Below are 19168 nucleotides of genomic sequence, written 5' to 3' on the forward strand. Positions count from 1 at the left end.
TCCCCTCCTCTCTGAAATAAATAAAAACATAAAAAAAGAAAAAGAAATTATCCATATCAGCCATAACCTCCCAATTTTTTGCTCACATTTGTCATACAATTTTGTGATCTTCCTCCCTGAGTTCTTTAGCGCTTTGTTTATTAACTCTGAGTTACTTAGAATGTGTGACAGGAAGTCATAGATACGTCTTCACTGGTATAAAACATGTGTCCTGTACTAGAGGTTAACAAGAAAATTGTTCTTAGCCAAGATATTTTGTGTAAGTGATCAAGCATTTAACCCAAAGAAGAAAGCAGGCAGTCAGTCAATAGGGATGAAATACTCTTTGTCCGTTTCTCACTCTCCCTCACTCAGAGACTGCTGACTGCTCACCTCCAGGCCGTGGGTATATTGAGGGTGACATTCTCTCTTTCCAAGATAATCCTCATGATAGGATGCACTTAATTTATGCTGTGGATGGGACTGAACTGAACTGATTTGCATGTCATCAACACATGTAAGTCCTGAGTAGAGGGCCAGCCATCCAAATTAAATTATTCCCTGTCAAGGACTTGCTGTGTCTAGCAAATTCTGGAATAATGCTGATTGCAGGTGGTTGGTGAATATTGATGCTGTTCAGGGTTTATAAGGCCGTATTGGAGGGCACATGAAACTTAAGAGTTCTTTAGAACAATGTCTCTGTTTAAAACTCCTCTTGTTCAGACCCAGCTGGGCATTCAGTAATGCCAGCCGCTGAATAAGATCTTTCAAGTGGCTCAGCCCGCCTCACCTGTCAGACTGGCTCACTGGTTTATAAATGAAACCCTGTTTGCTTCCAAAGCTCTTGATCCTCCAATTCTTCTCTATCCTTCCATTTGCTTACTTTTCCTTCTGATTTGAGTGACTTAACCCTCCTAACACATGCCATCAGTTTTCATTTACTGCTTTTCTTCGGGTGATGCCCTAATAGGTCTGGATCTATTTTAGTGTTTTTATCCTTTCTTACACCTTCATCCCCACCCCCACTTTAAATAAAGTTTTTCTGTGTTGTAAAATAAGTTTCTCTTTCATTGCACTTCGCTTTTAACTGAATATTATGACTGCCAATTTCTCAGTGTTTCCTTTGGTGCTTTCTTTGTGCTTTTAGCACAAGCTTAACTTCCTCTTTTCTCATCAGCTTATCAATCAAGCATACATTTTTTTGAGCAGCTCCACATTAAAATATGAAATTATAAGAACTTTATAAGTAGCTTTTACCACCTAGAAAAACCTGTCATTGAGGTACCTTCCGCTGTTTTCTAATATGGCATCTATGTGCTCACAGGCATTTCAGTAGAATTCTACTCTCTTTTCTTTCTTTCTTTCTCTTTTTAAATTTTTTATTGATTAAGGTATTACAAATGTGTCTTTATTCCCCCATTGTCCCCTCATCCCCCTAGTCTTGCCCTCACCCTCACCCCCTGTTGTCTGCGTCCATCGCTTATGCTTATATGCATGCATACAAGTCCTTTGGTTGATCTCTCCCCCTTACGCCCACCCTCCCCTACCTTCCCTCTGAGGTTTGAGCATCTGCTCAATGCTTCTCTGTCTCTAGATCTGTTTTTGTTCATCGGTTTATGTTGTTCATTATAGTCCACAAATGAGTGAGATCATGTGATATTTATCTGTCTCTGACTGACTTATTTCACTTAGCATAATGCTCTCCAGCTCCATCCATGCTGTTTCAAATGGTAGGAGTTCCTTCCTTTTTACTGCAGCATAGTATTCCATTGCATAGATGTGCCAAAGTTTTTTAATCCATTCGTCTGCTGATGGGCACTTGGGCTGATTCCAAATCTTAGCTATTGTAAATTGTGCTGCTATGAACATAGGGGTGCATATATCCTTTCTGATTGGTGTTTCTGGTTTCTTGGGATATATTCCTAGAAGTGGGATCACTGGGTCAAATAGAAGTTCTATTTTTAGTTTTTTGAGGAAACTCTCCCTTTTCTTTCTTTAACTCTACTGTGTTAAAAATAAACAGATACCTACATAAGGACCACAGTAACCACATATTTTTCTCCCCATTTCCAATTCCATTTTTCTTAAAGTCAACATCCACAAAACAAATGAACATTATTTATTGTGCACCATTATTTATGTGCAAAAAAAGTCTACCAAATATTGTAACAAGAGAAAATGGTGTAAAACACATGCAGTCCCTCATCTACTAACAAAAACAAAGACCTGTGTAGAGGCACGTCTGTCTAAATAATTTCTTAAATATTTTCCTGTTTCCTTGACCATGGCTTCCCATGATGTTACAGAAAAAGGAAGAGTTAGGAAGACATAGGCAAAGCATAGAGAATGGGACAGGAAGATAATAAAAAGCACAGGAATGTGGTAGTCTAAGAAGAAAAGTTGGTGGGCTGAGAGGTATGGAAATTTCTCTCCCAGGCAGATTCATTGGCCCAGATACTTACTTTACAATGGCTACTTTTTGCAAAGAGGATATTTTCACATTCCACTTGAAACATGAGTCACGATAGATGGGCAATGCCCCCCCCCCCAAAAATTTGAGGTTTCCCCCCCCCCAAAATCTATATAATAAAAACCTAAGCCACCGTTATGGTGGAACGACCAGAAGGACCAGTCACTTAATGAGCATTGACCACCAGGGGGCAGATGCTCAACGTAGGAGCTGCCCCCTGGTAGTCACTCTGCTCCTACAGGGAGAGTGCCACTCACCCAGAAGCCGGGCTTACAGCTGTCAAGTGTAGCAGAAGTGGTGGGAGCCACTCCCACCTTCGTGGCAGCACTAAGGAGCACTGAGCAGGCAGGCGGTAAGGAGCAAGGGGTCCCAGACTGCAAGAGGGCACAGGCGGTGCAGAGGGATCCCCTGCCAGTGTACAAATTTCATGCACTGGGCCTCTAGTATTATATAAAACAGTGTTATTTCTTCAATTATATGTTGGTATTAGAAGCAAGGGAGATTAACCATTATATGCATACTAGAGGCTCAGCGTGTAGTTGAAATCACACGAGGAGGTGCCCTGCCTCCCACCGTGCGAGGAGGCACCCCACGGGCCACCGTGAGAGTCAGGCCAGACACGCGCCATGGTCGTCCAGGACCTGCACCTGACTTCTGCCCCAGGACGCCCCTGTCCCCCTGCCTGTGTCCCCTCTGGGCCACTGGAGCCGCCGCGCTGGCTCGGGCAGGCCCCCCTGTGTCTGTCTCCATCTCCTCTCCTGGCCTCACCTGCATGCATACAACCTCCTCCTGCCTGGTCATGACCCGTCATGGCGTCCCGGCCTAATTTGCATATTACCCCTTTATATGTATAGATATGCAAAACCCATGAACACAGACAATAGTGTGGTGAAGACCTGGAGGGGGGAAGGTGAGGGTGGGCTAAAAGGGGGTTAATGGGGGAAAAGGGGACATTTGTAATGCTTTCAACAATAAAGATGAATTTTTAAAAAAGAAGCAAAGAAGGAAAAGAGCCACAAAACTATGAAAACTTCATAAATATATAATTTTGAGCATTGCCATATAGAATCCTTCTCACCTGACCTCTTTCTAGCTAATTTGATGGTACTATTGAGAAAGATTATTCATATATAGACATTAATCATGTGTAATATTTCCTTTTAACTTAAAAACCAATATGTCTCTTATCTAGAGTCGTTTGTAGCTTAGAAATTTGAAGATAGGGTGAAACACGAATGTGTTCCCATTCTTCATTACAGTTCACCTTTCTTTTCACACGAGGGGTTTCATGTCCATCACCTGTATTCTTTAGTTCCAATCAATAGGAGGATTTAGGACTTCAGTGAACATTTAAATGTACCACTGAATGTATTCTAAGTATTCAAAGTATGTTATAGTTTAGACAAACCATTTTACTTAAAATATCCATAAATAAATATCTGCACAGCTAATGAATTTCTCCCCTCATTTTTGATGCACCCCTGGTACAAGGATCAGAGGAAGAGGAGCAATAGGAAACTCCATATGTAATTTTTAGTGATTATCACCACAGGGTCTACTTACTTGAAATAGCAGACAGAATCCAGGTGGATGTCATAAATAATTGATATGTGGATAAACATAAGAATAAACATAATAAATGAGTAAATTATATGGTATATTAGAAAATGCTAATTATTGTGTAAAATAGGATAAAGGAGGTTAGTGGCAGGAACTGCAGGTTATAATATTAAATAGGATGGTCAGGTTAAGCCTCCCTGAGAAGATAAACTTTGAGGAAAGATTTGATGGAGGGAATGGAGTTTTTCAAAGAAAAGTTGTCCTACATCCAGAATTTAACTATAAATAAATTTAGTTAATTTAAATACAACATACATTATATAATATATTAACATAATGTTTTCTGGTGTAACCTTTAAGATTCACCATATTTGATTATTTCTAACTTGATATAATAAAATGAGTGTAATTTACTATGTAAGACAGGCATCTACCTTTATAATCTATAGTTCTAAGACATAGGTTCATTTCAGTAGATGTTTACAACACATACATAATAAACACAAATTGTCAAACAGTGGAGTTCTTTAAAAACACATGAGCATATATCTCACACCTATGATTCTGTGCTCTCTGCTAAGAATAGACCAGCTAGGTAGTACATAAAGCTACAATGTCTTCCTTGACCATAAGAATGCTTATGTTCACACATATACACCATTTAAACATGAACTGCTGGAATCTGAAATAATTCTGAAAGTAAACATTCTTATTTCTAATACTTTTTCTTTTATACACACCTAGAATAATAAGTAGTCTGTTTAAAGTACCTGTCCAATAAAAATGGAAAATTCTTAATTCTATATTTAATTTATCACTTCTTCTTCTGATACCTTAGATGGCTGAGTTACAAACTAATTAGCTAAGAAGTCTGGGGATTGGATTTCTGCTCCACAACTTCCCAGCTGTGTTCTTGGCAATAACTGAACCTAACTGGGCCTATTTTCTCCACTGCGAAATGGAGGTTCATAACTCTCAGAGTTGCTGAATAAAATACTGTGTTCAAAGAGACTGGCATATTATAGGTAATTAATCATTTAATTAAATCGGTTTTATGCTTCTTTAATTGGTTAACATTACAATAAATAACTAAATATAAACAACTGAAGACGAGTCCAAGGCCATATATAATATTAGATGTTATACTATTATGGTGATTTTTTTTTCTATCATGATGATTCTGAGAAAGGAAAGAGCTTTTGACACTGTGTGCTGGGGGAGTGCTAGACATTGTTATAAACGAGGGCAGAACATGAAATGGAACAAAAAGGAAGTGTAGCTCTTGGGATGGAAGCAGAAAAGTAGGTGGTTGGTGAAGGAAACTAATGATTACGGTGGATGTCAATGGGCAAGGGGTTCGTGTGAAAGGAACAGTTTTGAAAGCACCTTCACTGCCCATTCTTTTGTCATAATCGTGTAGTTCGGTAAATGTAGCTACAGATGAGTACCTTCACTTGTTAATATATTCTTAAGACACATATCTCAAATCACACTTATTTATTAAAAGCTTATGTAAAATATCCTCCCCTTTCTAAGGAAAATATCTCCTCACAACTTATTTATTTAGCGAATACATAGTCGTCATAGGGCCTTCACCCATGCAGCCATGGTTACATGGCATGTTTGCAAAATGTATGCTCATACCAGAACTCTTTGGAATAATATTCACTACAAACCCCAAAATTTGGTTTGAATAAGAGAGTTTCTAAGCTAATGGCACCATAATATTTTATTATTAACATTACTTAGATAGAACATACTTTAATAAAGTACACACATCTTAATTGTATCCCTATGTCACTGCCACTCATGTCAAGAAGGCATTGTATTTCTTCCTGGTCAGTCCACCTCCATCTTAATCCTCATAGAGGCAAACATTACTTTGTCTTTTGTCTTTGAATATTAGTTTAGTTTGTCCTTGAACTTCACGTATATGGAATAATACAGTGTGCACTCTTTTGTGTCTGCTGCTTTCACCCATCATTATGCCTGTGAGAGTCATCTGTGTAGTTGTGTGTAACAGTAATTCTTTTTCATTGATTCTTTCTTTTTTTGTGTAGTAATCTATTATATGAATATACCAAAATCCATTCTACTGTTGATGAGCATGAGTGGATTCCCATTTTATGCAATTATGAATAAAGCTCTTATGAACATTTAGTAAAGGTATTTAGGTAGACACATGCACTCAGTTCTCTTGGGTATATATATCTAGAAGTGGAATTGCTGGTTCATAGTGTACACATGCATTTAGCTTTAAGAGATGTTGCCAAACAGTTTTCAAAAGTGTTCATACTAATTTACACCCCACCAGCAATATATGAGAGTTTCAATTCTACAATTATGGTTTTCTTTTCAACATCTCGAAGCTTTTTATTCTCAACACCCAGTGCACGACTTTGCGCACGGGTGGGTTCCCTAGGCGTGGCCTGCGGGAATTGGGCCAAAATTGGCAGTCCAATGCTGCCTGCCGCTCCTGCTCATCCCGGCCCCCGCGGTGCCTGCCCTGGGCTTGTGCCCAGTCACTCCTGATTGGGAGAGGCTCACATTGCTGCAGCTGCACTCGCCAGCCGTGAGCCCTGCATCTGGCGCCCATCCCAAGAGCGGTGAGGGGACCAGGACGCGATTGGCCCTCTGGGCGGGCGATGGGATGCCCTTGCTGGCCTGGGATCCAGATCTGTCCCGCTAACCTTCACACCAGTTGTCAGGAGCTACCTGGCGGCCGCTTTTATATAGTTCCTTCCTTGCGGAGCCTCTAGGGAGGGGAAGCGGCCATGGTGCCCGAGGCCTACCTCCAGGCCAGTGGCGCTGTCGGGATCATGGTGGCGGCGGCACCAGTCTGTCGGTGCCTGGCCCATTCTCTGGAGATTGGACCTGTAGGACTGCTGAGGGAGTGAGTGGCTGCCACTGGGCTGGTGGGTTGCCGGGATGGGTCAGTCAACTGAGTGTCACTCCCGATATGGGAGTGCACTGACCACCAGGGGCAGCTCCTGCATCTAGCATCTGCCCCCTGGTGGTCAGTACGTGTCATAGCAACCGGCCGACCAGTCGTTCAGTCGTTTGGTTGCTAAGGCTTAGATAGATAGATGATAGATAGATAGATAGATAGATAGATAGATAGATAGTTCTTAAAGTGTAATGAGATTATGACTTGATAAATTGAAGTAGCAATTATTTTTTTATAATTGCAATTCACATGACGCTGTTTTTGAAAAGAACTTCTGAAAATGAAGTTTGGTTCAGTTTACTTTGGTGAAAGTATATGAACAGAATAGAACTTTGGGTACTATCATATTCTAAGCTTAGACTGTTAATGGCATACAAAACCTAAATATGGCCTGTGAGCTGTTTCACTAAATTGTGGTCAAACTTTATTTTGAGGGCTGACAATAAGAACTCCTCCCTCTCTCCCCCTCCCCCATTTCTCTCCCCCATCTCTCTCCTTTTCACTCTCTTCCTCTCTCCCTTCATTTATGTCATCATTTTTTACTTCATCTTGAGTGAATTTAAAAAATTGATGGAATAAAGAAAAACAAGAGTGTATAACTTTTTAAAAATACCTATGCAGAATTTCCAGTGAAATATGAATATTTCTGAAGTACAAAATGATACACAATCCAAAAATAATTTAAAATGTATTTTGTCCTTTCCTTTGGATAAGACTATAACTGATATTCAGAGACAATCTCCATACTAAGATTTAAAATGAACTTATAAAGCCAAATTCTGAGTGTGACTCAGAAGGATTAAAGCATGATTCAAGAACCATTGGAGAGTGGTCCAGTTAGCATGTCTTATTCCTCTTCCTACTTGCTTAAAATACATTCATCCTTCCCGCTCCAGTCCAGGTTAGATTAGAATCACAGAGAAGATGTCCAAGATGACCACAGGTGGTCCCTAGGTCAGTATGCTCTTGGTTCTTTTTAAAGATACTTATTTCAGATTCTTTCTTTATCGAAGACCCATGGGGAATCTGGATATTTTGGCTTAACGTATTTCTCACTGTATTATATGTGTAAAAGATAGTTAAAATATATATAAAGTAAGGCAAACAATTATAGGAGTTGAAGCCTGGACGATGTCAATCTATTTCAAATTTTAAATAAGTAAATAGTTCAGCTCAGTAGCATAGAAAGCCTAGTAAAAGTGAATGAAAGATAAAGTACACAATAAGCTAATGAATGCAGTCTGTCTTCTTCAATCACATCAAGAAGAATTTGGGGCAGGAGTAAAGTGATTCAAGGAATTTGGGGAGGGGGTGAATTTTTGTCCTTTGCTAATAAATTTGTGTAGTATCTACCTTCAAAATTCTTTACATGAGTTTCTCAACATTATTTTTTTAAAGAATAATTCAGCTTTGTTGATGGTGCATAGTTAATTTTTGCAGTTTGCTATGAAAAACAAACAAAAGAAAACCACATGGGTAATTTACCTAAGTTTATTATTTGGGTGGTTAGTGATTGTTTTTTAACTCCTGGCCAGTTATTATTCATCCCATAAATCAGGGTAGCTTTAGAGTATGTTTCTTTCATTGATGTTATTATGTTGAATTTATTTTCTCGTGCAAATTTTTAAAAAAATGAGATTTAGAGGCCTATTATTAAAATTTTCAAGGAATTCAAGAAACAATTCTAGAAGATTTTCAGATTCTTAAATGAATTATAGTCTCTTGACTTTAAAAAAGTCAATAGCTTGCCCTAACCGGTTTGGCTCAGTGGATAGAGCGTCGACCTGCCAACTCAAGGGTCCCACGTTCGATTCCAGTCAAGAGCATGTACCTTGGTTGTGGGCACATCCCCAGTAGGGGGCGTGCAGGAGGCAGCTGATTGATGTTTCTCTCTCATCGATGTTTCTAACTCTCTATCCCTCTCCCTTCCTCTCTGTAAAAAATCAATAAAAATATTTTTTTTAAAAGTCAATAGTTTTAGTAGCTTTTGGAGCCATGCTTCTAATAATTGGTGCCATAAATTGAATTTGAAACTTACCGTATTTTTAAATAGTGGCCATTAACGGCTCGCCCTGCCTGAAATCTGGGACATTTTCTCTAACTCTATCCTTCTGCATGTTTCATAGCTTTTTCAGGTATTAGGCTGAACCAAATGAAATGACCATTTTGTAGGTAAAGGTTAATAGAATTTCAATGTCATACAGTTCGTACTAATGCAGGGTGGGGCAAAAGTAGGTTTACAGTTGTTTGCATGGAAAAAAATACAAAAATAATAATAAAAGAATAAACTCTGTACTTTGCATGCTTACCACTGTAAACCTACCTTTGGCCCTCCCTGTATATATAATAAGGCAGTCAATATAGAATACAAAAACTTTTCTTGTACTTAAACACTCCAGTCATCAACTAATGTAATTTTCACGTTCTCTCTTTTAAAAAATGTTTTTGAGGGCCAGTATTTTCCAGCTCTGTTTTAGGTGCTTTGGATATACCAGTGCACCAAACATATAAAGATGACTTCCTTTATGGAACTAGCAGAGTGAGGCATGGGATAGTCAATATAATAGATAAAATATGATATGATAGAAATGAATAAGTGCTATGGAACAAGGGGAAGATATAGCAGGGCTGTAGGAGGGACGCAGTTGTGATTTTCATTGTGGTAGTCAGGAAAGCCTTGGTTGGGAAGATGATATGTGACCAGAGGCTCCATGGAGGTAAGGAAGATAGACCTCCGTTATTCATTCCTAAAGGGCTTAAAGGCTGGTATGCAAACACACAAACCAGTATGTATGGGGAATGAACCCAAGCTCTTCCAGAAGAGCCACCAGAGTAAGCTAAGGGAATTTGGGGTCATAGTTAAATAGGATCCTCATAGATCAGGATCTGAGATGAAGTAGATATAACAGAGGCAGAGACATAGTGTCTCAGCAAAGTGAGAAAAAGAAGTGTGAAGCTGGTTTCTGTTTACTTCTGTGTTCCCTCCACTATCATCCAAGTTCCTTGAGGAGGACATTTTGTTTCCCTTTATCGCAATCCCTAGAAACTCTCAAGTGTCTGAAATATATGACGGTGCGTCATCAAAATTGGGGAAATGAGCTGATGAGTGGTGCTAAGCCAAGTCTAGAATATTGTCAAAGAGAAGGGTAAGAAAAGGCTGCAGTTTAGGCTCAAGCATAAATATGAAAAATCTAACAAATCATGAAAGTCAGTTATCTGTCATTTTGTATTCTTAGGATATAACACACTTAAAGGCAGGAATTTTATTTACCACATGATGCTTATTCTATGATGGACATGTTAAAGTACTAGTTCCTCATTAACAAATGGGGAGCTTAAGAAAAAGAATATGCCAACACATTCTCATTGAATGAACCAGGTATCTCCAAAGTTAAATGGCTCCCAAAGAGTATTAAATATTTTTGGAAGCTGTGCTATTTTCTTCACACTGACCAGACCAGTATGTGTGCTTTATGAGATCTTAATAAAATGTGATTCATGTTTCAAGAAATGACACTCTTGTGCATCTTTGTTGGTTGCTCAGAAGTGAGCAGTAGCCCTAGCCTGTTTGGCTCAGTGGATGGAATATCTGCTTATGGACCAAAGGGTCCTGGGTTCGATTCTCAGTTGCAGGCTCCTCCCTGGTCCGGGCCCTGATCAGGGTGCGTACAGGAGGAACCAATTGATATGTTTCTCTCACATTGATATTTCTCTCTGTCTTTCCTTCTCTCTTCCAATCATCTAAAAATCAATGGAAAAATATCCTTGGGTAAGGATTAAAAAAAAATAGATAGACATGAGTAACAAATGACAGTATATTAGAACAAGCCACTTGCTTTGAAAAATAATCTTAGTGTTCAAAATCACTGAAGAAAAATAGATGTTTAACAGAATGATCTACTAGTATTAAAGCCGTGGTTTTCAACCTTGGCTGCACGTTAGAATCACCTGGGAATCTTTTTTTAAAATCCTGATTTCTGGGCCTCATCCTCCAGAAATTCTGTTTCTTCGTTATGGGGTGAGGCCACAACATTAGGAACAAAGAAACAGAATTTCCAGAGGATGAGGCCCAGAAATCAGGATTTAAAAAAAGATTCCCAGGTGATTCTAATGTGCAGCCAAGGTTGGGAACCACTAATTTAAAGAAACACTTTTCATAGGGGAAGAATTTCCTAACCAACATAGAGGATTCACTGAAATCTTTTGTAATTATTACCTAGGGTAATTATATATTTTTAATGTTTATTTATTTTATAGCTGGGGGCAGAGAACAGTAGTGGTGGTAGCAACTGTATTTTAAACATCAAAAAGGCAATATGGCCTGACCTGTAGATGCGTTCACCTAAAAGCAATGAGTCATAAGTACTGGATATTGACAGGAACACTTTAGAAAGGAAATAAAAACATCAAGATAAAAATTCTAGTCACAATTTTTACTAAGTAGTTCAGGAAGATTTTAACAAGTATTGCATCCCCCAGTGGCTATTTTGAGTTTTATTCTTCTTATTATTATTTTAATTTTACTTGGGCTTCCAATTTTCTGGCTTCATTATTTTGGGTAATCCCAAGAAGGTACACATTGTTTATAACTAGGAGGAACCTTGGGAGGCCAACTCAATTCGTGTCCAATTTCCCTTTTAAAAGTTTTATTAAATGTATTGGGGTAAGATAGGTTAATAAAGTTATATAGGTTTCAAGTATACAGTTCTATCATGCATCATCTGTGTATTGCATTGTGTGTGCACCACCCAAAGTCAAGTCTCCTTCTGTCACCATATATTTGACTCCCATTACCCTCTTCTACCTCCTCACCCCCTTTTCTCCTAGGATAACCACCATACTGTTGTCTGTGTCTGTGAGTTTTTGTTTGTTTGTTGCTTTCAGCTTTATATTCCACATGTGAGTGAAATCATATGGTTCTTGACTTTTTCTGTCTGACTTACTTTGCTTAGCATGATATTCTCAAGATTCATCCATGTTGTCCCAAATGTGCAGTATTTCATCTTTTCTGATGCAATTGCTCAACTTCATGCCTGCAGGGAGAATGATGCCAGGGATGATAGAATTCCTAGGATATGATCATTAAGTTCAAGTTCAACAAGATAGGTTCACAGAAGGGCAATCATGCTTGATTCATCTGATTGCCAGACTGGAAATGAAAGGAAAGCGGTGACATAATCACCCCACATTCTTCAGACCTCATTATTACAGCACAGATAGTAAGCAAAACTAGTTCTGCTTTAGCCAATAAAAGAAGCATTACAAAATCAAACACAAAAGATGTTTCTAGAATCTGTTTTTCTTACAAACAGAATGGGAGATAGCATGGAAAGAAAGCCACTCAGTGAGAGAAGAAAAGCAGGAGGCCTGAGTCAGGAAACTGGGATGGTGTCTCTGTTGGATCTCTGCTCAGCTCCGTGACCTTGGTCAGACTCCCTGGGCCTCAGCTTTCTCACCTATGAAACAAAGGGTGTGGAATAGGCTGAGGGGTGTTCATGAATTCAGGATAGACAGAGGCATGGAGCAGGACCTATCTCATACAGAAGAACCATAATTGTATAATTATGAAAGCAAAATTAGCTAGTGATCAAAAATGCAGAAGAAAGGTCGCAAATGGGGAAAGCAAATTCATCGTAATGCATTCAAAATGTAGTATGAATCTGAGACAATTCTTTCCAGAAGGAAAAGAATGAAGCATATCAAAGGTCTCTAAATTTCCTCCACTCTAGTCTTTTTCTCTTTTATCTATCATCACCTTATTTTTCTCTATACTCTCTGTTTCCAGTAACCATGGCGAAGCACCCTCCCAACACCTTCTTCACAGCCGGCCCTTTTGGTACACACTGAATTTGCTTCATTCACTGATGCAGGGAGCTAGCAATGCTGCAAAAATTAATTAATTTATTAACATTCTTTCTTTCCTTTTGTCCAGGAAGTAAATGCGGAGAATTATTCCACACTTAACCACCCTACATAAGGGGCACTGTAAAATAGGGATATTCAGCTGTTAATTTCACTTGCTAACATAAAAGGGATACTGATTATGCCAGATTCAATTCCCTGCCTTGGCCTCAGGGACTGTGAAGTCCCAGGATTCAAGCTGGTTGCCAGCTCCTTTTGCTTTTGTGTATAAATGGAATAAAATGGATTGCCCACAGAAATCACAGGCCAACCTTGGTTTCCCAATCCTCTTTTTGTTTTTGTTTTTTTGTTTTGTTTTGGTGTTGGTTTTTTTTTTTGCATTCTTCCTTGTCAGGAAGACATTTCCAAGTGCCTAATTATCACAGTTACAAGAGGGACTGGTTTTTTCATAGGAAAAAATACATAAGTGTATACATTTTTCTAATGAGCATGGTTATTTATTTTGGAATATAAATAAGCACTATGCAATCCTCAGTTTTAAAATATTTTAATGATCTGCCAATGACAAAACATCAAAGAATCTCTGTTGTCATTGATGCAGATAATAAAAATTCTCATAAACTGTCATTGAGTCACATCCAGTTTGTAGAGCCTATCTTATTTGTAATCCTGTATGCCTGAAAACTGTCTGCTTAAGCAGTGTGTGTGTGTGTGTGTGTGTGTGTGTGTGTGTGTGTGTGAATAACACAAAGGAGACCAGATGATGACATTCATAGGCTTATAGACTCGACTCGGGGGGACACACTTGGATGGAGGCAATTAAAATGCCTGTCAGGCATTTGGTACCAGCAGCCCCTATGGCAAACCACTGAATCACAAGCCAGGGCTGCTGCACCTTATTGTCAGTGAATGATGGCGGAGCTGGGTGGCTTGTCATCATTCTCGAAAATTCTGAGGCTAGTGCGCGTTCTCTCTCTCTCCCACTCGCCTTATTTTCCTTTTCGCCACTGCGGGGACGTTTTCTAATTTGCAGCTCCCCTTTCCCTGACACACACACACACACACACACACACACACACACACACACACACACACACACGAGCTGGTGGCTTGCAGACTGCAGTGTGTCTGGAGCTAGAGAGCCAGAGCCAGCGTGTGGAGATGCTGCTCGGGGAGAAGGGTTCCGCAGCCATCCTCAGAGGCTAGACTGGGTGATATCGCGCCATACACGCTGGTAATGGTCTGGGGTGTTCACATTTTTAATTTTGTTTCATTTCTCATCTGTTTTCCAAAGAATCTGCTTTATGTGATGCCAGAGTAAAATGCTTCAAATTCATTACCGAGCTTTCTAAAAATTCAAGTGCTGCATTGTTTGTACTACAGATCTCAAGACAGACTTATTGTCTGGATGTAAAGAATGCATTTGCTGACTGGTGAGTTATAATTTTCAATATTCAGTTAACAAATCTATATATGTGTTTTTTCCCCTTTTGTTTTATTTCAGTAGATTCTTCAGTTTGTTGTCTGTAACCGAGGAAGCATTGATTGGGAACCACTCATTCAGAAAATTAAAAGGTACCACATGTTTCGTTTATATGTTTAGATGAGGGAAAATCAAGGAGGAATTGGAATGTTTTTATTTGAAGTAATCTCTCTGTGCCTGGTCTTTTATCCTTAAGCCTACGTCGATCATTGTCTAGAGCATGTATGATTTCCTAGGGAGAATGCCATTTTCCAAGGCTATTATATGATTAGATATCTAAAGAATTGTGTCTTTTGCCTGTGTTGCAAGTTATTACAGATATCAGTATGTCTGACTTATTGTTGGATTTTTATCACTATAATGGCTAAAAATATGCAGAATCCCCTATCTTACTGAAAGTGTAATAATTTGAATTTAAGAGAAATAGACTGATTTTATTTGAGGAAATCTTGCTAAGAAGTGGTTTTTTTAAGTGGCTAAATGAAATGGCTGTTCTTTCCCAAATAGAATGGGTGCTAGAGACGAAAGCCCAGGAATGACTCAGTATCGTTGGGTTTTGTGAATAAAAGATTGTAATTTATTCACGGATGGTTTAGCAACAGATATATTCAAAAACCGAGGTTGTTAGGTATTAAGAACTGATTTTACATACACTATATTTGGCATTGACAGCATGAGAAAGTGATCATTCCCCTTGCCATGAAAGCAGTTGAATCCATTATTCTCGGGCCTTATGCCTTACAGGAAAAATATTAATTTTCAAATTCAGCATCAGGATACATACAGATTGGAGATGATGAGTATGGGTATTACCTTTTCTTTAATTCCTTAAGGTGATCTTTGACTTTAATGTATACCCACGTCAATAAAACCTTTATTTGTAATTTGGCTTTAAAAAAATGGAAGACATTTCTGCCTTGATGAGAAGATGATCAATAACGTCATTAAAGCCCTTTCTTTGCATTCACATAGTATTTCCCCTCAGACTCTGGCCCAAAATATTTTACGCAGTAAGGTTAGTGTTTTTTTTTTTTTGTTTTTTTTTTTTTTTTTTTTTTTTTTTAGCTATACTTTAAAAATGGCTAACATTCAACTACTGATGCTGAAATACTAGAAGTCTGTGAGTATTTACCTGTGAGCATGAATATTTGTAGCAGTTGAAGGAGACTAATGCATTGTCCTTCTTTAATTTTCTCTGCAATGTGTGATTATGAGAACCTTAATTTATTCATTCCACAAACAGTAAGAGCCTTGCTTCTGTGGGCGGTTATTGTGGGAGAGGGGGAAGGGGCAGATCTCTCTGTCCCCCCTTCCAGAGTGTAGGCAGCATCATATAATATTGTTGCACAAGAGAATGAATTTGTCAAAATAAACCACTGTGCTCTAAAAAGGGGAAATTGCATTATTTCAGATACTGAACAAAATCTAATAGACTAGTCTGTTAGGTTCATCTTGTGTATTCAGAGATAGATAAAATATATTGCACTTTTTCTTCAGAAATTACTCAGGAATCATGTATGAAATCCCCAAACAGGACATGCAATTCCTCCTGAATATTGTAAAAGCCTTGGGATCATACTTTCTTGTTAGGTTTCACTCAGAGTAAGTGAAAACATTTTATATTTGGTGAAAACAACTACAACCCTCTATTTGGTATTTTCCCATCTAACTAAATCCATACAGTATATATTTCATATGAAAATCTGTTTCCTAATTTTCAGACTCATGTAAGAATTCATTATATTAATTTTGAACTCTGGGGTATTTACATGAATTGGAAAAGGATGAAATTACTAATTATCCACCAAAAAGAAATCTTTACTGTATTGTCAAGAAGACCTGGAACTAGAGAAGTGGCATATTTATTACCTTACCAAGAGCATCTTGGTCCCTAAATTTTCTAGCACCATTTAAAAATTGATCTAGGTGTTGATATATTTTGTGTAATAAACCAGAGTTCATTCAAATAGTCTTTTACATTGTCAAATCAGAGTAGAATTTGACTAATGGACTCTAAGAGATTTGGGGATCTGTATCATGGCTTTTCTAACCAACATCTGGGCATTAGTTTTACCATTAAATTCCTTTACTGATTTTTCACTGTACCTTCAGCTCATAGCATAATGCCTTGACCACAGTGGTTAAATAACTACTGATTAAATTATTTGATGGACAAATAAATTTGCTGGGAAAACCTGCATTTTTCCTCATTACTTTTCTGTTCTTGTTTTTCATAAGGATACACACTATAATCTTGTTTTTTAGTTACCTAAAATATTCATAATAAATCCCTAATTTATGGTAATTAATTAGATATTACCAGGTAAAAAAGCAGCCAAACCATGTCTGAAAATGTCTCCAGGCTCCATGGAAAAGGATTTTTCTGGTTTTAGGTTAAGATGGAAAGAATTTTTTAAATGTCCCTTTCACTTTCATCAGCTAGGGGAACGATGCCAAACTGCAGCATGAGTGTTGCTTTATGGGCACTTCCTAAATATTCCCAGGCTTGACATTGTTTATTGCTCTTCATGACTTCAGCCAAGATTTTGCTGCAGCACAGGGGAGGAGGCCCTCCTCTCTCTCTCTTTGTAGATGCAACACTAGAAATGATGTCATAGTCTTCCTGAACACTTTCTTGCTCATTATGGACTAGTTCAGTATGACATCATTTTATACATATATATTTAAGGAATCTCTAAAGAAACGTCTAGAATCATAATAGCTTTAGAGAAATCATGCTTATTGTCCTTTATCTCTATTAATAAAACTATAGTTTCTTGTTGACTATGTGCCAGATAATATTCTAAGCCCTTAACACATGTTGTCTCATTTTAACTCTCACTACAATCCTAGGAAGTGGTATGGTCTCCATTTTGCAAATGAATGAACTGAGACTCCAATCGGATGATCAACACAAGTCTGGCCCAAAGTCTTTTATATTAACCACAACATACTACATTTTTTTCCAGTAAATTTTTGGCTCATAGTGATTGTTTTAATGTTTTATTTATGTACATGATTTATATGTTGCTGCAAGAAGGTTAAAATAGCATGCTTATAGATTCTTGTTTTTATATACATAATGTAGAAGTAAATAAATCTTTAAAGACATCATTGTAATATTCAAGCTCTGATACATTGTATATTTTAATATATATTTCTATTTGACCCAAGAAACTTTATTCTTTAAGGAGGGATATCAGAAAATTTTCAAGTAAATGAATTAATAAAGCATGTCCTATGTCATTACAATGAAGTTGCATTACTGAATTGCATAATCTATATGAACAAAATTAGCCAGAGAATTCTGTTGATAAATAGCATAACATATATCATATCATGCACAGTTTTTTTAAATTTAACTAATGACAGAAGTTTCAAATGGCCAAAATAATAAAAAAAGCAGGGAACAGTATTATGAACAGTTAACACATTCAACCTTAAGTAAAACATACTAACCAAGGGCACTAACAATTACACAAATATGTGTTAAGATGTTCTACTTGCAAAGGAGTATATACAACAAAACACTTTTGGAACTCAATGGGTACAGCAGAATAAGTCAAGGAAGCAGCACCAATGCTCATTGGTAATGTAAGAGACACATGAATAATTTCTTAAGGGACTTCATTGCATGGCAGGATTACTAACAATTGAGAAGGGACTCAACAGGAAGCACATCATGGAGGAGGAGTCTGTTGAGATGGAAGTAGGATGAATAGCAGTATTCAGGGGGAGATAATGTATGGAGGAGCTTCGGGAAGAGCAAACATTAGCAAAGGAACCAAAGGAAGTGAACATGCTTGACGGGCATCGACTAATTTCATTTGTCTTCTAGAGTGCAGGCAGAAGGGGAATCTCAATAGATAAGGATGGGAAGGTAGATAAATGCTATTAGGTTGTACCATATGAAATGGATAATATTCTACCCTTTTGAACTACAAAATAAAATAAAAATTTTAATTTTTTTATTGATTTCAGAGAGGAAGGGAGAGGGAGAAAGATAGAAACATCGATGATGAGAGAGAATCATTGATAGGCTGCACGCCCCCTACCGGGATTGAGTTTGCAACCTGGGTATGTGCCCTTGACTGTAATCGAAACCACGACCCTTCAGTTTACAGGCCTGGTGCTCTATCCACTGAGCCAAACCAGCTAGGGTGCAAAATAAGAATTTAATTCAGTTTAATCTAATACATTGTAAAGGGATCTTAAATGCCAAGTTGAGGAGGTTTTTTCAATCTGTATTCAATGGAAAGCCATTGAGTGTATATTGAATAAGAGACCATTATGATCTCAACTGCATTTTCAGATGACTTTTTTTATATAGCTATGTGAGATAAATTAGAGTTGTGTGTGAGAGCATGTTGAAAGCTGTCATAGGATAATTCAGGGAAAAAATGAAGGCTCTAAGAGGGCATGATGGTGGGTATAAAAAAAAGAGGCCGTAGCAATGAGAGATGTTTTTTTAGCTTAAATTTATATAGAGAGAATAGCCAGTTATTGACTGGAAGGAGGAATGAATAGAAGAAGGACTCAATGGTGACTCTAAGGTTTGAATTTGATAACTGGGAACATGAAAGGAGAAAGGTAGCTAAAAGCTACTTGAGGAAAGAAGCCCTTCTTTATTTTTATTGCACCCTGCTCTCTAGCAGACTGCCTAGTACACAGTAGACAGTCAGTACGTGCTGACTGAATTAGTGGGGCAAGTTCATGCCCTGTTCCTGCCCTCATGGACCTTTCCTTCTAGAGGAGGGAATAATCAGTGGGTAAACAAATTACATGAAAAGATTACTCAGGCAGCTGTGCAGAGAGCAGATGGTAAAGAGGTAAGAATAGATGCTGGGAGATAAGCTTTGCAAACCTT

The 19168-nt window shown here is 38.1% G+C and overlaps 1 protein-coding gene across 36 annotated transcripts in view; it reads left to right on the forward strand.

Annotated features, from left to right (window-relative positions):
- Window positions 1–19168, forward strand: part of MAP2 (microtubule associated protein 2) — a 243415-nt gene that overhangs the window by 116461 nt on the left and 107786 nt on the right. For 32 of the 36 annotated variants that reach the window (XM_059702962.1, XM_059702976.1, XM_059702973.1 and 29 more), the window contains one exon: window positions 14326–14393. The gene's annotated coding sequence lies outside the window, so the exon portion shown is untranslated. Of the gene's footprint in view, window positions 1–13810; window positions 14053–14322; window positions 14394–19168 lie in introns of those variants that run through there. The other 4 variants (XM_059702969.1, XM_059702967.1, XM_059702965.1 and 1 more) reach the window with 4 other exon arrangements.

Source organism: Myotis daubentonii, chromosome 7 (assembly GCF_963259705.1).
Source record: "Myotis daubentonii chromosome 7, mMyoDau2.1, whole genome shotgun sequence".
Lineage (NCBI taxonomy): Eukaryota > Metazoa > Chordata > Mammalia > Chiroptera > Vespertilionidae > Myotis > Myotis daubentonii.